General features: G+C 37.9%; 1 protein-coding gene across 1 annotated transcript in view; it reads right to left on the bottom strand.

Moving 5' to 3' along the window:
• pnp4a (purine nucleoside phosphorylase 4a) overlaps positions 1 to 24,731 on the bottom strand; it is an 81,079-nt gene extending 56,348 nt beyond the window's left edge. Inside the window, exon 1 of the mRNA XM_051913056.1 lies at positions 24,616 to 24,731. The gene's annotated coding sequence lies outside the window, so the exon portion shown is untranslated. The remainder of the gene's footprint in view (positions 1 to 24,615) is intronic.
• Positions 24,732 to 25,685: the final 954 nt, after the last annotated feature.

Here is a 25,685-nt window from a genome sequence, read left to right as displayed (position 1 = left end):
TGGCAAGACTATGGTAACAAATACCAATGCAAAAGCTGTGTAAAGTACAAATAAGCTAAAAGTTTTAGAAGGCTTAACTCTACGCTGCTTGCACATTTCCCCCGGTGGATGTTTAATAGATGCCCTGGCCTTGATTCCCCATCACCAATAAGCTACCTTCCTGTGAGTAACGCCACACCTGAGAGGATTAGCAGGATTACAGGCGATGGCTTTCACACAGGATTTGAGGCATCCTTCCAGTAGTATACAGCAATCCAAAGCAGAGGCCCTTAGAAATAGTGCTCTCTGAGCAAAAAAGTACATGTGTGAGCCGAGGCTGTTATTTTCCAAATACAACATGCCAGGTTGGCCAAACAATGTCTCACTTTAATTTTAAGGCCTGCTGAGAGAGCACACCATTCATTTTACTCCCCCGTCTGGTGCCTCGTATCGGCAGACTAGTTCATCTACGCGCCTCTGTGATGGATGCTCAGTAAAATCTGTGTCCAGTAAAAGCCAAGCCTCATCTCTGGAACAACTTATTGAATTTCCCTAGGTGCTTGGCTAAGCAGATAGCTGTTTTACAGTGTGAATAATTGGACTCTTATATTTCACTGCAACCCGTTTTCCAGTGTCTGGTATGAGGGAATGTGCCGATAATTTGAGCCACTTTTCTGAGGGTCGGAGAGTGAAATGTGCTGTTCTGTCCATGCTGATTTATCTAGCGCTCTCTTGCACAGGCTTGCGGATGGGATGAGAATTAGCCCTATGCTAAACTGCTGCGTCAGTCCGGTGTTGTCCATACTTGGATCAATTAGAGCTCACTAATTGCTGTACCTCCAATTATGCGGTGATAAGCAGGAGATGGAATGATTAGAGGTTGTTTCGGGAAGGTGAGTGGAAACTAAAGATCTAAATGACTCTCTAGGGGTGATTGGGGGCAGGCGAGCAAGACCGAGAGGGAAAAAAGCCATGGCTGACTTGGTTTTGTGAACTTTCAGACATGGATGAGATGAAAAGACCCAGTTTTTCCGGTGCTATGCTGCATTATGCTGTTTCTCTGACCTGCTTCTGCCCTCGCTGTTGGAGATACGGCAGCCTAATCGAGTGAGTCAGCATCTACACGCACGGATTTAGCAGACCAGAAGGATTCTGCACTACTTAACATGTCTTTGGGTCTAAAAACAGGAGTATTTCCAACACATTTTCTCATTAAAGGACTAAAAAGGTGGGTCAAAATGAAGCATAACAAACCTGAGTTTAGTCAAAGAGGAAAATGTGTGTAAATTGGTCTGAATTCAGTTCTCCACAGAAGGTCGTCATATGTCCCCTCTTAAGTAGGGATTTGAGGGGCCATAGGGACATGCAGATGGACAGATCTGGACTGCTTGTCCCCTCCAGCCATGTCTCCAGACAGTTGGACAGAGAACGGTGTGGCACAGAGAGAGGGGCCCACAGTGCCAGGAGGAAAGTGTAATGAGAGATTTCGAGGGGGTGTTGAGATACTTGGCCCCTCACACATTTATACATACAGACAACCACAAACACATGCAGAAACACATACACACATATAAGTATATGTTCACAAGTACGCCCACAGTAGCACATTGACCATGTTTGTATGCACATGATTTTCCAGTTAAGATCTATATACTGGTTAAACGTTTATAGAGAAAAAGAGGCTAACATACTCTACAGCTATTGGAATATTTCTGTATGCATGTAATTAGCATATTCTAAATAAATTAAGACTATATCCACCTTTTTTCCTGACGAGCCTACTGCGTTTTGAATTATGGAGGCACTTCCGGTTTGAGGAAATTCCACTCAAAAACAAATTTCAAATAATAAGGTTGCGCTACAAATAATCCTCAGCCAGTTTGACTGAATGAGCTGTCAATTTTCCTTCATGTTTTATTTTCAGACGTCAGAATAATAATGTAACACTTGGTATTTTAATGTACTACAAGAGTATCTGCGGCAAGAGAACATATACTGTGCATTTGTGGTCTGCTCTCCTCATTTACTTTACGATATTTCCCATGAATGATTCACTGAGTATCTCCTGATTTCTCCCCAAAAAGTATTTTATGGAAGTCAGTGGGGCCCATCAACTGTTTGGTTACCCAATATCTTCTTTTGTGTTCAGCAGAAGAAAGAAATAATGCTTTTAAACTTTTAAGTTTGCTTTAAATGTTCGATGGTTGAAGGGTGAGTACAATAATGTCACTTCATTGTACCCAGTTAAAAAAATGATAATTCATATTACTGATTGTTTACAGTTAAAGGAAGCCATAATTGCTGCGAAAAAGGATATTCTGAGGGTTCTAAATTCTATATTTTGAATAAATGGTGCATATTATTTTATGCTTTTCCCTATAGGAAGTGATGCATTTTTGGCAATTCTGCACAGTAATTGAACTCATTTGGACTCATTAAACCCCATTCATGCCACTAACAACAGCACAATAGCAAAATGTAGGTCATGAGACTCTTACAGTGCTTTCACTCATCTGTATTTTGATTTATGGTAATTTCTTTTCAGTTTTCTGTTCCCTCCAAAAATATGTTAACTTATTGCTTGACTTTTTTTTAACCCAGAATTACTCTAATTTAGACAGAAATTAGCAAAAATAAATGAATGTTCAGCTATGGTCTGAATTAGGTCATTATATGAATCATAATTATGATATGCCAGCTATCTTATTCAGATTTCTAGAAACTGGAATATAGGCCTATTAGATTATTATAATTAGGCACATGTGTTTACATGACACATACACTACCCTACCGTTCAAAGTTTGTGGTAAGTTTTTTTTGTGTTTTTGAAGTAAGTTTCTTATGCTCACCAAGGCTGCGTTTATGTAATACATTAAAAACAGTAATACTGTGAAATATTATTACAAATTAAAATAACGGTTTTAATTCAAAGCTGAATTTTCAGCATCATTACTCCAGTCTTCAGTGTCACATGATCCTTCAGAAATCATTCTAATATGCTGATTTGGTGCTCAAGAAACATTTAATTATTATCAATGTTGAAAACAGTTGCTCTGCTTTATATTTTTGTGGAAACAAAGTGACACTTTTTTTTTTTTTTGGTTTAGTAGAATAGTAAAAAAAAAAAAAAACATTTAATTGATGGAAATCTTTTGTAACATAATTTTACAGTCAATTCTGATCAATTTAATGAATCCCTGCTGAATAAAGGTATGAATTTCTTTACAAACAAGTAATTCTGATTAATATAGGAATATTTCTATGCATGTAAATGCAGTCATTGTGAAGGCTCTGTTTTGGTGTTGTGTGTTAGGGACGCCTGTGGCCTGTCTCCTCAAGTTAGGGTTAGCGTTAACAAGACAGATCCACACTACAGCACAGAAAAGAGGTGAGGCAGTTATGTGATGTGACTTTGTGAGGGGGGAGAAAACAGAGAGAGTGAAAGCAAGAAAGATCTGACAGAAAGACTTGTAACAAAAGGAAACAAAAAATAGAAAATGTAAGGAAAGGAGATGAAACTTCTGACACTGTCAATCTTTAAAGGATGCCTTGTAATCTGTTTAAAAGGTGGAAACGCATGTGCTATACAACGTTACAACTTCCTCTTTTTATGTAAAAAAAAAAAAAACTGCTACTTTTTATTTCCTGGGAAGGCAATTTTAGTCTTAACACTTTATTTACCAAACTCTGTGTGTGTGTGTGTGTGTGTGTGTGTGTGTGTGTGTGTGTGTGTGTGTGTGTGTGTTTGTGTAAGTGGAGTCACAATAGAAGTTTATTACGGTCTGCTTCAGTAACTTCTACTATGGGAAGGATGAATTATTACAAAACTTAAGATATTTAAACTAAAGAACGTACATTACTACATATGTTTCTGTGTAGCAAATGAAACTGAAGTAGCGACAGATCTTTTCTTCCATTTTGTGAGGTTCACACCTCCAATTGTGACGGATTATCGGAAAGAAAATGTAGGCCGGGGAAGAAAATTGTTCCAAACAAGCATTACTTTCTACCGTCGAACACGAAAGAAAATATTTTGAAGAATGTTGGGGTCCAAACAACACTGAACTCCACTTACTTTCATAGTATAGACAAAAAAAAAAACTTCCACTGAAGAAAGAAAGTCATAAAGGTTAGGAACGACATGAGGGTGAGTAAATGATGATAGAAGTTTCATTTTTGTGTAAACTATCCCTTTAAATCCAAGGGTCAGAAACAGGGTACAAAATGGTCATAATAGATTAAATTATACCTGTTTTGGACCTCAAGTGGACCTCAGGGGACAAAATAAAATGTATATGATATGACCCCTTTAAAGACTCCAGATGCCTCACAGTTCAGTGGAAATGCAGACAGACAGGGTGGTTAATCTTACATTAGCATTCCCTGTCTACTCACGCCTTGCGTCAACAGGGTGGACATATGCAATCTGGCAACATGCTCCTGGCACTAACCCAGTTATTCCTCTCCATCTCTGACCTTGTCACTGCATAGGGCATTTTTTAGACAGAGGCTCACTGCTAGATAAATATTCTCACATATTACAAATGCTAAAATACCAGCAAACATACACTTACGCTAACACACACTAAACTGTATAGTGATAAATGAGGAAGTGGCTAAGTGTTCTGCTATCATCTTTCGAAACTAATAATTCACATTAAAAGTCCCCAGAGTGGATGTTCATGTGATTACTGTTTTGTCCATGATACATGAGGGCAGAAAGTAGAGCGTTGCTGCGTATTCTCCAGGGTGCTCAGCAAGACAAATTTAACCTCTGCAAATCCCTGACACGCACATAACTGTTTATGGCACAACGACAAAGGCGCTAAGGAAATGTTGAGGTACGTTCGGCAAGGGCAGACACTGTGAAGTCATTTTGGCAAGGTGAAGTCTGGGGAATCAACAGGCTTTCAACATCCCTCGCCACCAGGAAGACAGAGTGCATTTTGATCGCTTCAGCGCATGCAACCCACACACATATCCTCTCCACCTGGGTGGCTGGTGCTGCCGAAGATACAAGTCTTACTCTGAGATGTTTTTAGGCCACAGCTTATCTTTTGTTCACACAACCCTAACTTAAAACACACGGTAACTAAAAGACTTTTTCCTTTCTTGATACACACACACACACACACACACACTCCCTGTGGTTACCAATTACTCTGCCCCAAATGAAAGTCACGTATGCTTAAAAATAAGACTTTGACTTTCTTTTCCCACAGAGAAACGGTTACTGACGCAGCGGCAAGTATTTTAAGATGGGTATCAACTAGAGGTGGGAGAACAGCATAGTATATTTTGTGTGGGGAAATATCGACCTTTTCAGGGTCTGAATTTTGGCTCGGGATTGTGAGTGTTAAATTTTGTGCTGCGCTTCGAATGTATCTTTCTAAAACAATATAAATATGATTCAGCACATAACTACAATTCATAACTGAAAAGGAATGTATAGCATCTCCTTTGGCTTGTTCTTTAGGGTTTTAGTAAGGTTGTTCTTTGTAAAACTTCTTAAAACAATATGTATTGTAACAACAAATATATGGATTGAATGTGAAAACTCAATTTTTATTTGACAACTGCAATTTCTATTCAAAAAAATGTCTAAAATATGAGAATAGGAAAAATACGGAACAAGGAAGAGACAAAGGAGATGGATATGAAGATCTGAAATGAACAAACTGAAAACTTTATCTTATTAGAAAAGCATATGTGGACAACGTTTTCCTTTAGAGACATTTGCAGTTCAAAAAAAAGGAAATCGCAAAATATTGCAATATGTGTTATTGCAATACTCAGCATATCGCAAAATGTTTAAAATCGCAATATTATTATTGTGGCTAAAAGGGGTAATTCATCACTCAAAATGGGCTTTCAATAAAACTTGGCTGCCTATGTGGTAGAAAAGAGAATTTTTTTTAAATCTGCGCATAGTACAAGACTGTTGCCTTCCCTTTTGCCAAATAGGCAAGTAAACTTAACACCCATAATACACTGGGCATTTTACTGTCCAAGGCCACTCCCACCAGTCTGCTCCTATTGGATAGGCTTGAGCAGTGTCAAATACCACCTTTCTAGAGTAGGAAATACTTCTTAGCAAACTTTTATAATGGTGACGACTTGTATTGATCCCATATCGCGATATAATATCGATATCATCTGGACAGTGGAAAATATCGTGATATGAATTTTAGCTCGTATCGCCCACCCCTAATTTAGTGTGAGCAAGTTATTTTTAGTTTCCAGTGAAGGATCCAGAGCCTTGTAGGCAGTGGCTAAAGGCAGCGAAAAATTGCAAATATGAAGCGAACGCCGCAACGGATAATCTGAAAAACCTTTGTATTTGTAGTCTCCATTTCAAACTGGATGACTACGAACACAGTGTTTCAGGCCAAACAGAGTTGATTAGGAAGAAAAGAAATGGTGAGCACTTTTTACCCAACCCCTTGAAGCAAAATGCCGTCTTGTAAGGTAAGAAGATTGTTGTCGTGTTCCATTTTTACCATAATGCTGTTAAAGAGTAGACAAAGTGCGATGCAATTTTCAGTGACAAAACCTACTTTTACAATAACTGTTTTGTTAATAAACCTCTGTTGAACCTACTGTCCGTAGGTTGGGATACAAAAATACGGAAGTACAATCTGTAGTTTTCACAAAACCCTGTCAAAAGTCAACATTTTGCATCATCTGATGGACTTTTGCTGACAAATAAACAGGAATTTCTCAGTCCAGGTGTCATGGAGAAAGAGTAAACATAGTTCATTTATATAAACTACTGACAAACCAACAATACAAAGTGGGTTTAAAATTGATTCCCACCCCTAGTAATTTGTATTGGCAGTTATTACGTAGACATAGCTGTAAGTAGGTTGGATATCTAGCACTCCGAGTCCATTTGCCCATCCTTTTGGTGGCTTTTTCTCCGCAGCTCTCAGTGGATTCTTTGCTAATCCTGTGTACTCTGTTGGGTTTATCTCCTTTCTCAATAGGTTTAAGCTAAAAAGCAGGCTCTGGATTTCCCTAAACCAGGTTTAAGCTTCTGTAAAAAGGATGGTTGATTTTTAGGGGTCTGCTGAACATACTCCACTAGTCTTTATAATAAAAAAGGGGTTAGTTTAGCACAGAAAGAAGGCTTTTAGTGTTGATAGAGGAACACGGAGGGGTTTGTGTTTATGTAGTTACATAGAGTATAGGGTTACATAAAGTGCTCGCCTCATCTCTCATCTTCTCCGGGTGTTTTGATCTCACAGCAGGCCACCATAGGTTTAGTGAGAGAGACAGATTAACCTCAATACATCCACAACATTAAACCCTTACAACTACTTGCTACACGGAGTCCTGTTTTACACTTCACCCACGTGGCATTAGCCTGGATGTGCATTTTCAGAATTAATTGGAAAATATATACTAGAGAATTGGCTTGGAGTGGTAAGCTGTTTGTTTATGCAGCCCTCCCGCATCTCCTTCTGATTAAAATGTAGTATGTGATACAAGAGCAATTTCTGAGACCATTTCTGAGACGGTATTTTTAGTAAGCTTGCATCTAGGTCTAAGATGATTTGCAGTAGTGGAGCAAATGTTCTCCATTTATATAGGATTCTAAAAAAAACACTTTAAAACTACTCAAAGCATTTACATTCTAACGTTACAGCAGGTCTGTAGCTAACATGCTTTGACTGGTTTTGCAACAATATAGTACAATTGAAATGGCCTTTACAATAACATCATATAGAAATAGCAGAGTACAATAAAACCTGTTTTGTATTGATATATATATATATATATATATGTGTGTGTGTGTGTGTGTGTGTGTGTTTAGAAATAGGATATTTCTTTCTTTTCTTTTTTATTTTATTTATTTATTTTTGAATCATCTTGCAAGTCATCTGGCTTGTTTTTTTTAAACCAGGCACTGCCAAAGGTCACTTTGTTCAAACCACATCCCTTCTGCTGCTTGTTCACCTATTCGAATTTCCTCTATTATATTATCTTTTCAAACTGCCATGTTCAACCACAAGGTATTGTAGTATGTAACGTGCAATGGTAGAAATGTGTCAGTTGGTCAGTGTTGTTATTGTTATCTAAAAAATAGGCTAACTTTTAAACTTTTATTAATTGTAATGAAGTTGAAATAAAATAATGAAATAAGACCTAATTATTAGATGAAAAACATAAACAAAAAAAACCTTAATGAAATGAGTAATGTTTCCTTGGTAACAAACTGAAATAAAAAATGTTTAAGTTCTGAAATTACTAAAACTAAAACTGAAATAAAAATAAATTAAAGGGGTGGTTGATTATGATTACACTTTTTTAAACTTTAGTTAGTGTTTAATTTTTCTGTTTGAGCACAAACAACATCTGCAAAGTTACGACGCTCAAAGTTCAATGCAAAGGGAGATATTTTCTTGTTTAAGGACTACAACAAACAGCTGGTAGAGACTACAACAAGCTTCTTCCCGGGTTGGTGGCATCACTAACCCTAAAATTTACATAAACCCCGCCCCCGAGAACACGCAACAAAGGGGGTGAGGCCATGTTACTGCAATACAGTACATAACACAAATGCAATAGCATGTCAAAAGCAAGATGACAACATAAGTTATAACTGTAATTAAACTAAACTATACCTGTTCTATCTTCATGCAGCATATATTCTCTGGCTCTGTAGGATCTCAGTTCCCACATGAGTGATTTATAGATTATCATGACAGAATATGTTAATCAATGACTTTAAGATATCCCACATCAGCTACATAAATTCATTGACTAACCATTCAGAAACGTCCTGTTGCATTCTACATGTTGTCACTTCTTCTTGAGTGTCTCCATCATTGTCTGACTCCGGTTTGAACATAAAAGGCTGAACATTTTCAGTGAATCTGCGTGAGGTAATTGGAGCTGCTAACATGAGCTCTTGAAACTCCGCCCTCTTCTAGTTAATTTTCTCAATATGCAACGTGCAGGACAAGAGGTGAAAATGCTGTGCGGTACAAGGCAAAGCGGGACGGGTGGTTACCCTAATATAAGCTTCCTAGGCCTCCTATTAGTAATAAAACAGCTTGTAATGTGCACTTAGGAACCAGATTAGCCCTCGTATAATTTAGATTCCAACATATCAGCCTTGTGTCAGAAAGGATGCCTCCACAAGCGACACCATAACCTTGAGCTCAGGAATGACTGTGAGAAGAAAAATAAAGATAAAGCTCGAGCTGGGGATTAATGTTTTCGGTCACGGAGTTGCTGAGCGAAATGAGGCCTGCGAAGTGAATTGAAGTATACAAATTGCAAGTGTGGACCTTATAAACAGGAACATATCTTTTGAAGCAAGGAACAGTCAAAACATCTTGTCTGGAGCAAAAAGGGCTTGCATAATGTCAAAATAATGTTTCTGCTCTTTTCTCTGGCAATAGTCATGCTGTTCTGTTCAATTACTAGATATCTGCACTGCATCACTGATCCCTTAGGTGAACATGGTGAAGTCATTTATCATGCTATCCAAAGAAAGACCGCACAATAAATGTGCACTTAATAGTTTCCACGAAAGCCCTGGCAAGCTTTTTGAACTGCCACATATGATTTGAACTTTACAACAAACATTCGTCATATTTTAGCAACACAGCCATGGTTATTCATGGTGAGAGCCAATCGGTAGCTGACTCACCCATCATGCAACACTGGCACGTTAATACTTTGTAATTAAACAGCCAACACAGTTTTTGCAGACCAAGCAAAAAGGGACTGAAGATGGGATCGTTCCAGTTCATGTTTTCTGAACCAATTTCATGCACAATTTGCTTTGTGCTGGATGAGAGCAGTGTGTGAGCGTGCCACTGAATCGCTGGCCTGTCTTTCTGACACAAAAGAAGATCCAGTCTGCTTTAGAATGCCGTTTTACTCTACAATGCTGCTCTCTACGGACTGCAAATCTGATGGAGTGGAGAAAAGACCTTTGGATCAAGGTAAAAGACACACTATTTAGTTTGGAATGTTTGGTATTTTAAAAGGAAAAGATTACCCAAAAATAAAATTTACTCCTCCACCAAACCTGACTTTCATTTTTATATTTTTAAAAATGTTTCAACTGTACCCAATTGACTTTCATTATGGACAAAAAACAACAACAACAAAAAAACCGTTTACACCATACAGTTTGCGTCTATTTACACTAAGTGCAAAAAAAAAAAAAGAAAAGTACCCTTCACCTTTTTGTTAGAAAACATGAAAATCATATAAATCATATAAAGTCAAAAGTCACCTACTTGATGCTAGGGTGTTTGGGCGTTGCTACTGAGGTATTGTTTTTTGCACACAGCTATATGGGCTGGTTGCTACTCTACCAGTCAAAAGTTTGGAAACATTACTATTTTTTTAATGTTTTTGAATGAAGTCTCTTACGCTCATTAAGGCTGCATTTATTTCATAATATATACAGAAAAAAACAATAATATTGTGAAATATTATTACAATTTAAAATTATGGTTTTCTATTTTAATATACTTTAAAATATAATTTATTTCTGTGATGCAAAGCTTAATTGTCAGCATCATTACTCCAGTCTTCAGTGTCACATGATCCTTCAGAAATCATTCTAATATGCTGATTTGCTGCTCAAGAAATATTTCTGATTTATTATCAATGTTGGAAACAGTTGTGCTGCTTAATATTATTTTATAACCTGTGATACTTTTTCAGGATTCTTTGATGAATAAAAAGTTAAAAAAATATCAGCATTTATTTCAAATAGAAATCTTTTGTAACAATATACACTACCATTCAAAAGTTTGGGGTCAGTAATTTTTTTTTCTTTCTTTTTTTTTTTTGAAAGAAATTAATACTTTTATTCAGCACGGATGTGTTAAATTGATAAAAAGTGATAGTAAAGATTTATATTGTTGGAAAAGATTTATATTTTGAATAAATGCTGTTCTTTTTAACCTTTCATTCATCAATGAATCCTGAAAAAAGTATCACAGGTTCCAAAAAAACTGTTTCCAACATTGATAATAAATCAACATATTACAATGATTTCTGAAGGATCATGTGACACTGAAGAGTGGAGTAATGATGCTGAAAATTCAGCTTTGATCACAGAAATAAATTATATTTTAAAGTATATTAAAATAGAAAACCATTTTAAATTGTAATAATATTTCACAATATTATTGTTTTTTCTGTATTTATTATGAAATAAATGCAGCCTTAATGAGCTTCAAAAACATTAAAAATAGTAATGTTTCCAAACTGATGACTAGTAGTGTATATTATGATATTCTGGTCTGTAGTCTCAGGTCCCTCCTTCAGTACAAGTCTATGGGATTTTTCTTTTTTGTCCACATTGTGAATATATTCAGTATGATCTTTCAGATAATAGAACACTGTCTCTTGTGCTCACAAAAGCTGGATTTATTTCATCAAATATACAGTAAAACTTTAATAATGCAAATTATTATCACACATTAAATATTAAAGTCGCCATGAAATCAAAATGTAAGTTTTTTAGCTTTTAGTATGAATATGTTAGCCTTACTGTTATCTATAAGCTTGTGTGCTCAAAAACAATGACAAAATTTGTATTTAGAAGACATAAGCCTTAAAAACATACAGTCTCTCACTTCCGCCAATATGGATCCAATATGGATCAACGCTTTTGACATCACGCTGCACTTCAGCTTCTCGTCAGATTTTCTGTCCAATCAAATGCTCTCTAGAATCTAAAGCGTCCCGCCCCCTACATTATAAATAGGCGCTGAAGCTGCAGCTAAAATCTGTCACTTGTTCACACATTTACTATTTTTTAAATGGTGTACATAGTGCACAATATAGGGGATAGGGAACGATTAAGACATGTAAATATGCTTTCCATTGAGGTGAATGAAGTCTGGTTTCACGTTAGCGTCAAGCTCACACAGTCTGCTCCGGTCCACAGACACAATAGCACAGAGCAGATCATATGCGCGAGTTCAAATGCGACCCATTTGAATTCTTCACAGAATCTCAGAGGTCACGTTAACCAGAATTTTTTTTAGCAGTGACGGAAATAATTTGAAGCCCGTCTGTCATTTTGACAGATTACTGAGGCTGATGTAGCTTGTAAATATAATTCCCACCCCTGTCCAGTTGGTGGTGACTGCGCTCCAGTGTGTCTGCAGAGCGCGAGTTCAGTCTCCAGAATAAAATGATGCGTTTGATTACACACAGGCGAGCACCCAGTTTAAGTCCATTTTATAATAATAAAGTTATAATACTTATACTTTTATAATTAAGTTTAATTTCCAGTTTGTTTTATTTTAAATTGTTCATTTTAAATTGTTCATTTTTCTTGCTGACTATCTAGTTTATGGTCAATGAATGGCTTTTCTGAGGTATAATGTTACGTGACATTTCGGTTGACTGAACTGAGGATTTCGGTAAGCTACTGTGTCTTTCAACATATTTTCTGATTTTCATTCACGTTTATTTCATTCTGTAAAGAGGAAAGGATGAGATATATATAACCTCTGAGATATATATAACCTCTGAGATATTATATATATATATATATATATATATATATATATATAACCCCCCCCCCCACCACCACCACCACCTCCGCCACTGCAACACTGGCGGTTGTTGGTGATTTCCCACTGCGGTAGTAAAAAATTGCCACCGTCACAGCCCTAGGAGGAGCTGTTCGATATGTTCCATCCTGTCTTCCTGTTTCAGTGGAAATTGCGTCAACGCATTGAATAATGCTGCACATTTCAAGGTACTTCAGTGGGCCTTTAATATATTTAGGACCTGAGGACCCTACTGTAATTGCTCAGTCAATTCTTCTTCTCCGAAATGAATTGCATTTTTAGGCCCTAAACATGCTCGAAAACTCATGAAACTTTGCACACGCATCAGAAGTGGTGAAAATTTATGTCAGATATGGGTTTTTGCCATTTCCAGACGTTGTATTTTAACGAACTCCTCCTAGAGCTTTAATCACAAAAACATCATTTTTGGTCAGTCTAATCTAAAGAACTTTGCGACGTTAAACTGCGAAGATCTTGAGTTTTCGCTGAAGGGCGTGTCCGTGGCGGCCTGACAAAGTTCGACGTTTCGCCATGAAACAGGAAGTTGTTGCAACTCAGGCATACAGTGTCCGATCTGCCCCAAACTTCACATGTTTTATTAGAGTCCTGGCCTGAAGACGTCTACATGCCAATATTCAGTTACAGTCATAGCGCCATCTGCTGGCAACAGGAAATTACATGTTTTACACTGCCATTAACTCCTTGTAGAGATTTAACCAGATCAAAATCATATTTGGTCAGTCTAATCTTAAGGCCTTAGCAATATTAACTAGCGAAGATCTTGAGTTTTCGCTGAAGGGCGTGTCCGTGACGGCCTGACAAAGTTCGATGTTTCGCCATGAAAGAGGAAGCTGTTGTAACTCAGGCATACATTGTCTGATCTGCCCCAAACTTCACATGTGTGATAAGAGTCCTGGCCTGAAGACATCTATATGCTAATATTTAGTTAGTCATAGCGCCACCTGCTGGCAACAGGAAATGGCATGCTTTGCACTGTAATTCACTCCCAGAAACACATTTGTATATGCCATGAAGTACCAAACATGCTAGAAACACGTTAAATCATGTAACACTTGGCTAAGTGCTAATGTATGCGATTAACACCACAAAACAGGAAGTTGTTGTAACTCAAGCATAAAATGTTCGATCTGCTCCAAACTTCATGTTTGATAATAGTTCTGGCCTGAAGACATCTACATGGCAATATTCAGTAATAGTCAAAGCGCCACCTGCTGGCAGCAGGAACTTTGGTGCATCAAAATGCCATATTTCTCCTCTATTTATCCGCTTAAATGAATATCGTCAACTGTTCAGTTTACCTAAGGCCACCGGTTGGCAGTAAGCCCGGGTGCGAGGGCCCTTTCATCGCTGCTTGCAGCTTTAATTTAAAATGTAATTTATTCGTGTAATAGCAAAGCTTCCACATCAAATGTCACATGATCCTATTTTTATATCAATATTTTTTAATCATATTATATTATTTTTTATCAATGTTGCTTAATATTTTTGTGAAACATGATGCATTTTTTCAAGATTCGTCAATATGCGTAAGGTACACTGCAATGTAAAGTGTTCTTAAAAAGCTCTTGTATTTATAGTGTGATCATAAATACACATGCAAGTGTTTGTGTGTTTCAGCTGCCTGTCCTGCTTGAATGTATGGAGGAGAGGGAGGGTGTGCATTTGGCCTCTGTGCTCCTCTGACGCTGAGGTTAAATCTCCTCTCTTCTCTACTCTCCTGTTTAGCAGCTGCAGCAACACAGTAGGGAAGCCCACAGGCAATCTGCTCCAAACACACCCTAAAATCCCCAGCACTATGTATTATCGAGCACACACACACTGGGCCATGAAATGAGCTTCCTCCACAGAGCCCACCCTTCATTTACTGCCTGTTTTATTTATTTATCTCTTAAAGCAGAACAACTAAAGGGCGTCTATTTCCTCTAACACTGCGCTGAAATCTGAACAACTGTAGAATGAACTCTTTTGAGACTCAGATTTAATGTGCAAGGTGGTCATTTCTGACATGCACAGCATTTTACAGTCTGTTTCAGATTATCTGCAAAGAGATAATTAATAGCCACAACAGCATGAAGACATGCTAAAATGTACAAACGCACACCAGTACACACACACACACACAATGAAGGTTAGAGTAATTCAAAGGGCAAACAAACTTGTATCATTTAAAAAACACAGGGACGGGGGAATAGAGGAAGACAAACCTTCAATTAGGAAAGTTGAGCACAGTTGCCAAGTCATTCCCCTTGAAATCCCCCTTTAATCTATCAAAGGGGGTGGGTTGTCGTTGCGAGGTGTAGTCATGACAGGTAATGAATTACCGACCCTCCCTGTTTAAAAAGACCTCACCTTGCAATGTGTTCGTGGTTAGTAGCATGTGGGGATGATTTGGACAACAGAAAGAGGCCAAATGAGGACATCATTTGGTTCATAGATCTCAAGTTTCATACATTTTTTCCATTGTCCACTGCTTCAGGGGATTAAAATGCAACTAACGCCTGCGTAAAAAGCTTCATTACATGTAAGCAGAGACTTTGGTCAGATTTTTTCAATAATGTAGCCACATATTCAGAATTGTGCCCACCTTCAATCGAGAGTTCATCCATAAATAACATTTCTGTCATCATTTACTTGTTCCAAATCTGTATGACTTTCTTTCTTTCTTCAGTACACAAAATGTCTCAGTGCTTTTTTTGTCCATACAATGAAAGCCAATGGGGTCCAAAGTTGTTTTGTTTCCCATTCACTTTAAATGTATGAACACAAATGTTCATCAAAATATCTGGTTTTCAAGTCATACAGACTAGGGTGAGATTAAATGATGATAGAATTTGTATTTTTTGGGGTAAACTATCCCTTTAGTGGTTACGGTCTTGCTTTTAAGTCTGCTTAGGAAACACAATTGACAAAATGACATTGATTTGTCTGATTGGGTGTAGAAGACAGTTTTAATCACACCACACTCAGGTCCGGTCGGCCAGATCGATTCAGATTTTCCAATTACTTTTAATTAGTTCCTTTCAATACTTTAGTAAAAACATCTTTTTCCTGAACAGTAAATCCTGAGAAAGAGAGTTATTCAGGAAACACAAGCCTCTGAAACACTCTGAAAAATTAGGTTGGCAGTCTGGGAATGAAAAAAATCTGAATCTCTGGAGTGATTCAGGTGCAGTTGCAGTTGTGTTTGTAAGCTGTTTAACGTCAGCATCGGTGCAGCACACTCTTGACAGTGTTTGGCTTGATTCTGCACGATAATCCATTTTCACAGTCACGCTTCACTGTGTCGGGGAACCATTTGGTGTGGCATTATAAATATGCGCTCAATCTCTCTCTTTTCGAACTGCTTTTGCTACTAATGGAAAACCACTCCATGCAGGTGAAGGGATCCTTTCAGCAGAGAATAGTAGAAATGAGGAAAAAGTGAGAATAAGAGAGTTTGCTCACAAATAGGCCTCGTCCTAATGACAACAGCATCCTCTAAAGGTCAGAACGGTTACTTCAGTTGATGGGATAGAGGGGGAAAAGCAAAGGGTGATACAAAGTGCACTCAGTATGTATGTCCTCATTGAAATGGAATGGCTGCCTGTGAAAAACGTACTTCTACAATGACATTGGTAATCATCAAAAGTTATTGTTTTTGCAGAAACAATAGGTGTTAGATATATTTTTAAGATGACTGCCATGTTTGCCAACACATTACAAACAAAGACTTCTTGTATTTAATGAGTGCACATTTAATGTTTAAGATCTTAGATGCTTTCACAATAGCTCATACTTGGGGATTTGATTTTTACTCACGTAACCCATCCTGCACCCTTTGCACTACATCATGCCTCAAATTGTGTGCAGTGTTGAAGAGATTTATTTTTTACCTAGCATATGTTTAAAACCTGTAGATTTCAACTGAAGATAGTCAGAATGTCATAGGGACTTGGAATTGGGTTCTTCTGAATTGAGGTCTTTTCACACCAGTGATGATAATTATAACTAGTGTTGCATCAGTTCTTCAGTGCACAAAAGATATTTTGAAAAAAATGTGCTTTTTTTTGTCCATACAAGCCAGTGGGGTCCAATGTTTAATGTATAAACACAAACAGTTCTTCAAAACATCTGGTTAAGAACAGTAACATAACATACATGTGCTCATGGGTGGTTTTGTGGTAAAATCTGCAACACCATGTTTACAGCCTAATTTTATCAACAGAGCTGCTAGATTCAAATATTGCTGATGCAATACCATATTTGAATTGCCACTGCCTGTGTTTAAAAAAGACGTCAACTGCAAATTGCATAGGGATTTTATTTGTAGATTTACTGAACTGTAAAAAGGACTATTTCTACTTGATATAACTGTTAATACTATTTTCACTGGTGTAACCTAGGATTGTCAGGTTGTGTCAGTCATATTACATATTGTTTTGTTTTGTTTTTTCACTTGAATAAAACCAGTTAATTCAGATGCCACATGAAGTACATTTTTGTTAGTTGATAGTGCAATTTTAGTGTTAGTGAGATTCTTTTATAATGTTTTAAATCATTATTTTGCATCGTAATATATTTTAAAATGTAATTTATTCCTGTGATGGCAAAGCTGAATTTTCAGCATCATTACTTCAGTCTTAGGTGTCACATGATGATTTGGTGCTCCAGAAACTTTTCTGTTGAAAACAGTTCTGCATATTATTTTATTTTTTGTCAAAACCATTTTTCAGGATTCTTTGATGAATAGAAAGTTCAAAAGAACTACAGTATATGGTTTTCTCATATTTTGATAATAGCGACAAAGCACTTCTTGAAGGGACATTTGACACATAAAATTACATCTTTTCATAATGACCTCATTCGAAACCTCATTATATTTGTTTTCCGCAGATGCCTTGTGTGAGATCACATCTCAAGGTGAAAGCTCACCACATGAGAGCTTGGACAACGTGTTAAGAAGTGACATAAAAAGAAACAACCTGAGCAAACACCTAACGCCTAAACATGTAAGTCATACACACCACAGGATGTGAAAGCGGAGTCCAGCGGTTGCTGACACACTCATTTGTCAGTGTGACCTTGCTTCACTTCCATCAAGGTTCTGCAAAGGTACCATGCCTTCCCTGGTGACGCTTAGCAATTATGATAACATAAAAAGAAATATCTGCAGATAACTCAAAACTCATGTCCATTATCGCCAAATATGGTGCATTCATTACCAAGACCGAGCAATCTGTTCCACATAAGAGAACCCATTTACGCATTCAATAGTTGCATGGCAGGCAAAATTATCTTGGCATGAGGTGAGAGCAGGACTGTCTGTAGCCGAATAAAGGCGAGGCAGGGAAGTCAAACTGTTAGTTAATTAGTTGAGCAGCTTCACATTAACCTTTGACATTACCTATGTAAATGCTGATGAGTGTTCCTGTGCCCTCAGTGCAGGTTATGGACAAACATTGGTGCTATACGTGTACATATTTACTCAAGGACACTCTCATTATTTTGATATGAAGTCAAAACTCTCCTATAATGAGGTTGTGTTTAATGATTGTTTTATTTAATTATTGCCTTCAAGCTGCTGTGTTATTTTAGAAATCATGTTGTGTCCCTTGTACCTTAATGAATCTTGTTTCTCTAGGCTTAATTAAGAAATGTATTTTACAACAGCTTATAATATACATTGGACAACCTGTAAACTATACAGTATATGAAAACTTTGGCCTGTGGCCACAGTTTACCTTAAATTGGCCTTAAATTTTATTTAAAACCCTGGTATTAGACACACCATACGTTTTCTTTTTGTAAATGGATACTGTGAAACAAAAGGATGTTTTTCTGTTCACAGAATTGTAATCATAGCTTCATTTTTACATTTTCAGATGATGTTTGCCTGTGCAAAAGTTGCCGCCATGATGCCAGGTTGTTGTGGGTGGTTACCAAAGTGTTACTAAGTGGTTTCTAAAGTGTTCTCAGTGTCCAGAGGTAGTCAAAAACGCAGACTGCTTTCGTAGTGGAGACGCTCAGGAGACGCTCTCGCCGTGTACTGACCAAACGCTTAAACATTATAGGAAGCGCGCTAGCCAGATGAGATTTAAAGGGTTAGTCCACCCAAAAATGAAAATAATGTCATTTATTACTCACCCTCATGCCGTTCCACACCCGTAAGACCTTCGTTAATCTTCGGAACGCAAATTAAGATATTTTTGTTGAAATCCGATGGCTCAGTGAGGCCTGCATAGCCAGCAATGTAATTTCCTCTCTCAAGATCCATTAATGTACTAAAAACATATTTAAATCAGTTCATGTGAGTACAATGGTTCAATATTAATATTATAAAGTGACGAGAATATTTTTGGTGCACCAGAAAAACAAAATAACGACTTATATAGTGATGGCCGATTTCAAAACACTGCTTCATGAAGCTTCGGAGCGTTATGAATCTTTTGTATCGAATCATGATTCGGATCGCGTGTCAAACTGCCAAACTGCTGAAATCACGTGACTTTGGCGCTCCGAACCGCTGATTCATAACGCTCCGAAGCTTCAGGAAGCAGTGTTTTGAAATCGGCCATCACTATATAAGTCGTTATTTTATTTTTTTGGCGCACCAAAATATTCTCGTTGCTTTATAATATTAATATTGAACCACTGTACTCACATGAACTGATTTAAATATGTTTTTAGTACATTAATGGATCTTGAGAGAGGAAATGTCATTGCTGGCTATGCAGGCCTCACTGAGCCATCGGATTTCAACAAAAATATCTTAATTTGCGTTCTGAAGATTAACGAAGGTCTTACGGGTGTGGAACGGCATGAGGGTGAGTAATAAATGACATTATTTTCATTTTTGGGTGAACTAACCCTTTAAACTTTGTCGCTTCAAGACCCATTTTTGGTTTGGAGACAAAAAATGTAGCAAGCACACTGTTCTCTCACCATTCCTGATATGATTTCTAACACTGACTCAGTGTTCGGCGAGGTCTTTGCAGATATTAGAGCAGAAATTAAAGCTGATGCTCTCCTATGTTTTTCCGTCATCTCCTGGCGCGTTCATATGTAAATTGCGCAAGCTTATTTTGTCAATTAGATCGAAATATCTGAAAAAAATTCATACATTTTCCCACCCATAGACCCTCCCCTCAAAGAAATCATGACAGAAGTGGTTGAAAGTGGACAAAAGATTAAAATACCAAGTGTAAAACAGGTATGTGTCTCCTTCGTCTACTTGTGATCCAATCGAACAAAACGCATCTTAATACCAGATGTAAAGGGGCCATAGAGTTCAATTACCCAATAATGTAATTACCAAAACTTCAGTTTTGGTTTCAGTTTTCAGCTAAATGAAAACTTTAATTTTGGTTTTGGTAAAAAAAAAAAATAATAATTTCATTGCATCATTGTTAATATTTTTTATAAAACCATATTAATATAGATTTTATCTAAAATAAAATTTAAAAATGAAAAAAAAAAAAAACGTGCAAACATACTGAAATAATCATCTGTATAATTCAGCCTTACTGTCAAATTGATTGCTGTTTCTAAAATTCATCCTGCACTCATTTATTCATGTGTATTTGTGTGTGTGTATGTGTGTGTGCTGTCATGTGTCTAAATGTTCCTCGGGGCTTTATCTTGTGTCACCAGGCATCAGACAGACTAGGCCATCTCTGAGCCATGCGTTCGCCCATATACACCCTGATTAGGCTTCCCCCATCTCCCAAATGTGCATACTGACAGAAGGAATTGGACAAGGTCACTGAATGTTACCATGACAACCAGACACGCAAGCTGCAAGGCTTCAAAGAAATCTCCTCCCATTCTCCTGCATAAAAAGCTTAGCAAGTAAGCGTGTGTAAAGTGAGATAGGAGAAAAAGAAAGAAATCAAAATCCAATATTTAAAGCATTTTCACATTCAAAATTGTGGTGAAAATTGTTTTAATGTTAAAGACTTTTAATTTTATAATTTTGTTTTGCAATGTAGACTGCTTTAAAGTGAATAAGATGAATGTATTCCCCGCTCTCTGTGTATGTTTACATTGTTGGCTACCAGTGAAGCGTCAGATTAGAGCTGATGTCCGTGTCAGTCTGATGTGATAGATGGAGCCAATCTGGATTGAGCCTGTCACAGAGTTTGACTGATACCACGCATAAACCCAACATCTGTCACTCAAACTCAACAACCGCTCAACGGAAAACTTGTTTTTTGCTAATAAAATAGACACTAGCTACGGCACACGTCAAAACAAACTGGGGCTAGTTGTCACATGAGCTATTTGTCAGCAACTATGAGGTTTTGAGTTCAAATTTAAAAGTTAAATTTGAATACGTTTTGTGAAATCTGTCCTTCAAACTAAAATACAAATAACATATTTTTCCTATAGTTGTTGACACTAGCATACATTTAGACAACAGATACATTTTAACCAAAGGTTCACTGAACTGTATCTGTTGTCCTGTGCCATTATGGTGGAAATGTTCTAGTTTTTGCCCCACGTTGTCTACAACAACATGATTTTTCAAGTTGTTTGTGATTTACTGGATAAGGATTAGAGAAAAAAGATTTTAAAAAATCTTGCAATTTATACACAATAAAATATTCTAGAGTTTAGCTTAACTAGAAAAATTATATTCATTAAAATGGAGTTTCGCCACCACTGCTTTAAGATCTATACACTAGGGTGACCATATGTGCCATTTTCCCAGGACGCATCCTGTCCAGGATTTCTAAGTTGCAAAAAATGTCCCAGTTTTGGTTTTGTTTTCATATTTGCAGAAGGTAATGACTGAAAAATAATTTGACCAATAGCGTGCATTATACATAATCGACCAATTGTGGCTTGCGAGAAGGCTGGATCTACGGAGAACGGTCAAAGCATTGCAAATACGACAACATTTTAATGCATTGCATGAAGACTGTCAGTAAGAACAGTGGCTTGCACAGACCTCCGTGTAGAAATCGCGTTCCGGGGGCACATCGATATTACCACTTTCACGATTAAAGAGGCAAGGGCTCAAGCCATTTTGGGCAATTTAGAAATCCTGGACAGGATGCGTCCTGGGAAAATGGCACATATGGTCACCCTACTATACATAAAATGACATACATTCATCAGCAAATAGAAATGACTTCATTAATATTGCTTCATAACAAAATATACAAGAATATGCTTTGTATGTGTGCTTTAAAGCATTACAAATGAGAGGAGATAATATCTGACAATCCAGCTTGTGTTCACTAAAAGAGAAGTTTGGACATCTGGGCAAAGGCTGCACATATGCAAAGCATTTGACTTCTTACGATTCAAAATACCAAGCTTTTCTCACACCAGTGTTCGTGGTTTCACTGTGAGTTTTCCAACAGAGCTGTTTGGGGACCGGCTGGGTTTGATTCGTCCAACTCATCCCTGAAGCCCAAGTGGATTTCAGATATAGTTTAAGCTTTAATGAGCCTGAGTCTGAGCTGTGATCCCTCCCATCCTGCTGCTGAAAAAGCATGCTCCATTATTTAAAGCCATTACTTCATGTCTGAAGCACTCGTCTAAATGAATACTGGTCTGGAAAGACAGTCAAGAGTTGGATCCAACAAAATGAGATATTAAAGCCAACCCGACTTGCCAAAGCTTTAGTAAGTCATCTGAAACACAGTCTGGTGATAGATATTAATACTATAACATCTGCCACTGAAATGCAAAATATCATGCATTGCAATAAACTTAAAGCAGGCATGGTTCAAATGGATTATATAAAGTACAGCACGGTGCCCCTGTGGTAAGGTCTTTAGTTGCTATTTGAAAGGGTGATCCATGCAGGAAGGCTCTAAATATCTCCCTTTAGCTTCAGAGTTACCACATTAAATGGATGGATTACACTAGGCACTGGATTACACTAGCAAAGCAGCAGAATACCATAAAACATACAACCAAGCAAATCTAGTGCAATAAAAAAATTACAGGGCTCAACGATGAGGATAGTCTGGGGTCTGTATGAGAAAGTTTCATCCAGAGCTCTATTGCAATTAAAATTTTTACATTAGTGTAACCCCTCCAGTTCTACTTGCACCACTCTGAGAGGGATTTGAACTGGCGTTTCCGGCATGGGAGGTGGAAACACTAACAAAGACGCTGAAGACCACAGCCTCTAGCTTCAGTTGCTAGTGTGCTTCTTGAGGCCAGGTGAGTGAGGTTTTACTTGCACATCATTTACTAGCTGGCCACCGTTACACTCACCCCCCTAAACCTCACTCCCATCCGGGTCACGGCACCAATGTAATCCCTCCGGTTCTACTCGCACCTCTCCGAGCGGGAGTCGAACCATCGTTTCCGGCATGGGAGGTGGGCGTGCTAACAAGGACGCTAAAGACCAAAACCTTTAGCGTCAGTCACTAGTGCGCCTCTTGAGGCCAGGGGAGTGAGGTTTTACTTGCACAGATCTTTAATAGCTGGCCTCCGTTACACTCACCCCCCTAAACCTCACTCCCATCCGGGTCACGGCACCAATGTAACCTCTCCGGTTCTACTCGCACTGCTCAGAGCGGGAGTCGAACCGGCGTTTCCGGCATGGGAGGTAGGCGCGCTAACAAGGACGCTAAAGACCACAGCCTTTAGCGTCAGTCACTAGTGCGCCTCTTGAGACCAGGGGAGTGAGGTTTTACTTGCACAGCTCTTTACTAGCTGTCCTCCATTACACTCACCCCCCCCAAACCTCATTCCCATACAGGTCACGGCACCAATGTAACCCCTCTGGTGCTACTCGCACCACTTAAAGCGGGATTCGAACCGGCGTTTCCGGCATGGGGGTGGGCATGCTAACAAGGATGCTAAAGACCACAGCCTCTAAGGCCAGTCGCTAGTGCGCCTTGAGGCCAGGGGAGTGATGTTTTACTTGCATAGCTTTCTACTAGCTGTTACGTTAGCTGATCTTTAACATGCATTTTTATGCTTGCAAACTTAAATATTTAACATAACATTTAACATAGATGAGGTTTTATCAAAATAGCAACAATGGTTTGTGATATTATTGAAAGCATCAATAAGAACTACAAATCAATCAGGGGTGCGATTCCCAAAAGCATCATTAGCCAACTATGGTTGCAAGTTCCATTGAACATGGTTGGCTTTGGGAAACGCACCCTAGTATAGCATTGTTTTCCAGCTAAATGGATTCGTGGAGTTACATGCAATCTCCCTGTGATACACGAGCAATCTCCTGTTAGCTACTCTTTGGAAGTATGGTGTTCCCTGACAAATATAGATGTATAATTATTAAAATATTACTTCTATACAAAATATATGGCTAAAAACAAAATTGATCATACTCTTGTGGTAGGGTCAGTGAAAATGTTAGCAGAGCAAGTAAAAATTAACTACTGTCCCAATTGGCCAGAAGAATTGCATTGGCAATCAAATTAGTTTAGAGCACATCAATATAGTTTACATCACCATTCTTTTTTGTGATGATCCCACAAATAGCTTAAAAGGGGATTTTAGAGGTGGAAGTCATTGATAGACTTTGCAGTGACCTCATTAACCTCATTGCAGCAACTACACCACTCTGCTGCCAAAAGCACCCACATTATATCATTGACAATCATAATTACTTCACAACTGAGCAATTAAAACTTCTTTGAGGATTTCACAGACAAGCTCAACAGGGCTTATTTATTAGTTCATTTACCACCTTATTGGTGCAGCCATTAGTGAACTACAGGTGAACTTATCAGTTGTCTTTCCAGTGACATCAATTACTTAATCCATTATCCCTGGAACAGCAGGCGAAATCCAATTTTAAACCCAATCAAGACAGTCATTAAACAGCTATTAGAGACCAGAACTGAGATATCAGCAACAATCTAATAGGTGAGATATTTTCTGATATGACCTAAGCAATAACCCCATCAGTGACCCCTCAGAAAACTCTGCTGGTCCCCTCACCAGTGACCATGTCATTTACCTCACTGATGGTTTCATGTACAGCCTAATTGATTACCTCATTGTCAAGTTACCTTGAGTCTTTCTCAGTAATTAAACTGCATGTCAGATCATTATATACAAGTATATTTGTTATCCTTACCTGAAATTTCAGAGAATCCAGGTTTAATTCCACCTGATAGCTGCCTGTAGATTGCAGGTGAATCCGTGCAAACGCAGATGACCTTATGTTTATAGGAGCATTATGTGCTGCTGCCTGGCATCCCAGATTGCTGTGGGAATAGTGCCATCATGAGGACTTCTTAATCAATGTCTGCATAATTTTTTTATAGCCTACCTATTATCTATTACAAGGGACAATGTATTGTGGGGTCATTATAGCAAAAATAATTCAGGAAAATAATGCGTAGCTACTTCTTACTAACCAAATAAATAATTAAAAATAATACACGTTTATTAAATATTTTACTAGTTATTATCTTACTAATAACTAAAGAAAATTACTACTTAAAAACACTAATTTTTATTTTCATTATTTAGCATACCTTCTGAATGTAAAATATTCCATAACAATATAGGAAACAATCGCCGTAGCAACAAACAAATCCAATCCAGTATTACAATCCATGTTACATTTTCTATGGACTAATGCTGCTTTCATCTCGTAAATACGAGTTTCCGAGGTAAAAAAAAGTGCACACGAACGCCAAAGACTATAGAATAACACAAGACGTGTCACTCGTATTGTTTTGAATGGAAGAAAGTGCAACGCAATAAGTCCCGCCTTCTAAATAAGAGCCAATCGCCGACTGGTAAAGTCATCGCGTCACTGCAGCGGCCGTTAGAAGCTCCGGTTTCTATAGAAACAGTCAGACGCTCGCCTCCGAAATTAGGCGCAAGAGACGCGCATTTAGCATGCGTATTAGCTTCATCCAGCCTTAAGAAATACCGTTTTTTGTCATGATTCGAGCGTTTAGAAAACAAATTATGAGACAGTTGTTGTCAGAATTCACTGGTGATTACAAATATGAAATTTAATCGAAAGCTTGGCAAACAGCTTTGGAGAATTTGATGTTTCCCCATTCAAAGAGATAGGAGCTGCACTTGGATGCCCGAGAGGCGTTTCAAAGATGGCCGCCGAGTGAAATGACTTGTCTTAAAGGGACTTTGCGAACTCCCTCCCAATTCGAAACTTGAAGTGGGAATTATCAA

The sequence above is a fragment of the Ctenopharyngodon idella genome, chromosome 11 (assembly GCF_019924925.1).
Source record: "Ctenopharyngodon idella isolate HZGC_01 chromosome 11, HZGC01, whole genome shotgun sequence".
Lineage (NCBI taxonomy): Eukaryota > Metazoa > Chordata > Actinopteri > Cypriniformes > Xenocyprididae > Ctenopharyngodon > Ctenopharyngodon idella.
This window is presented reverse-complemented; position numbering and strand designations above follow the sequence as displayed.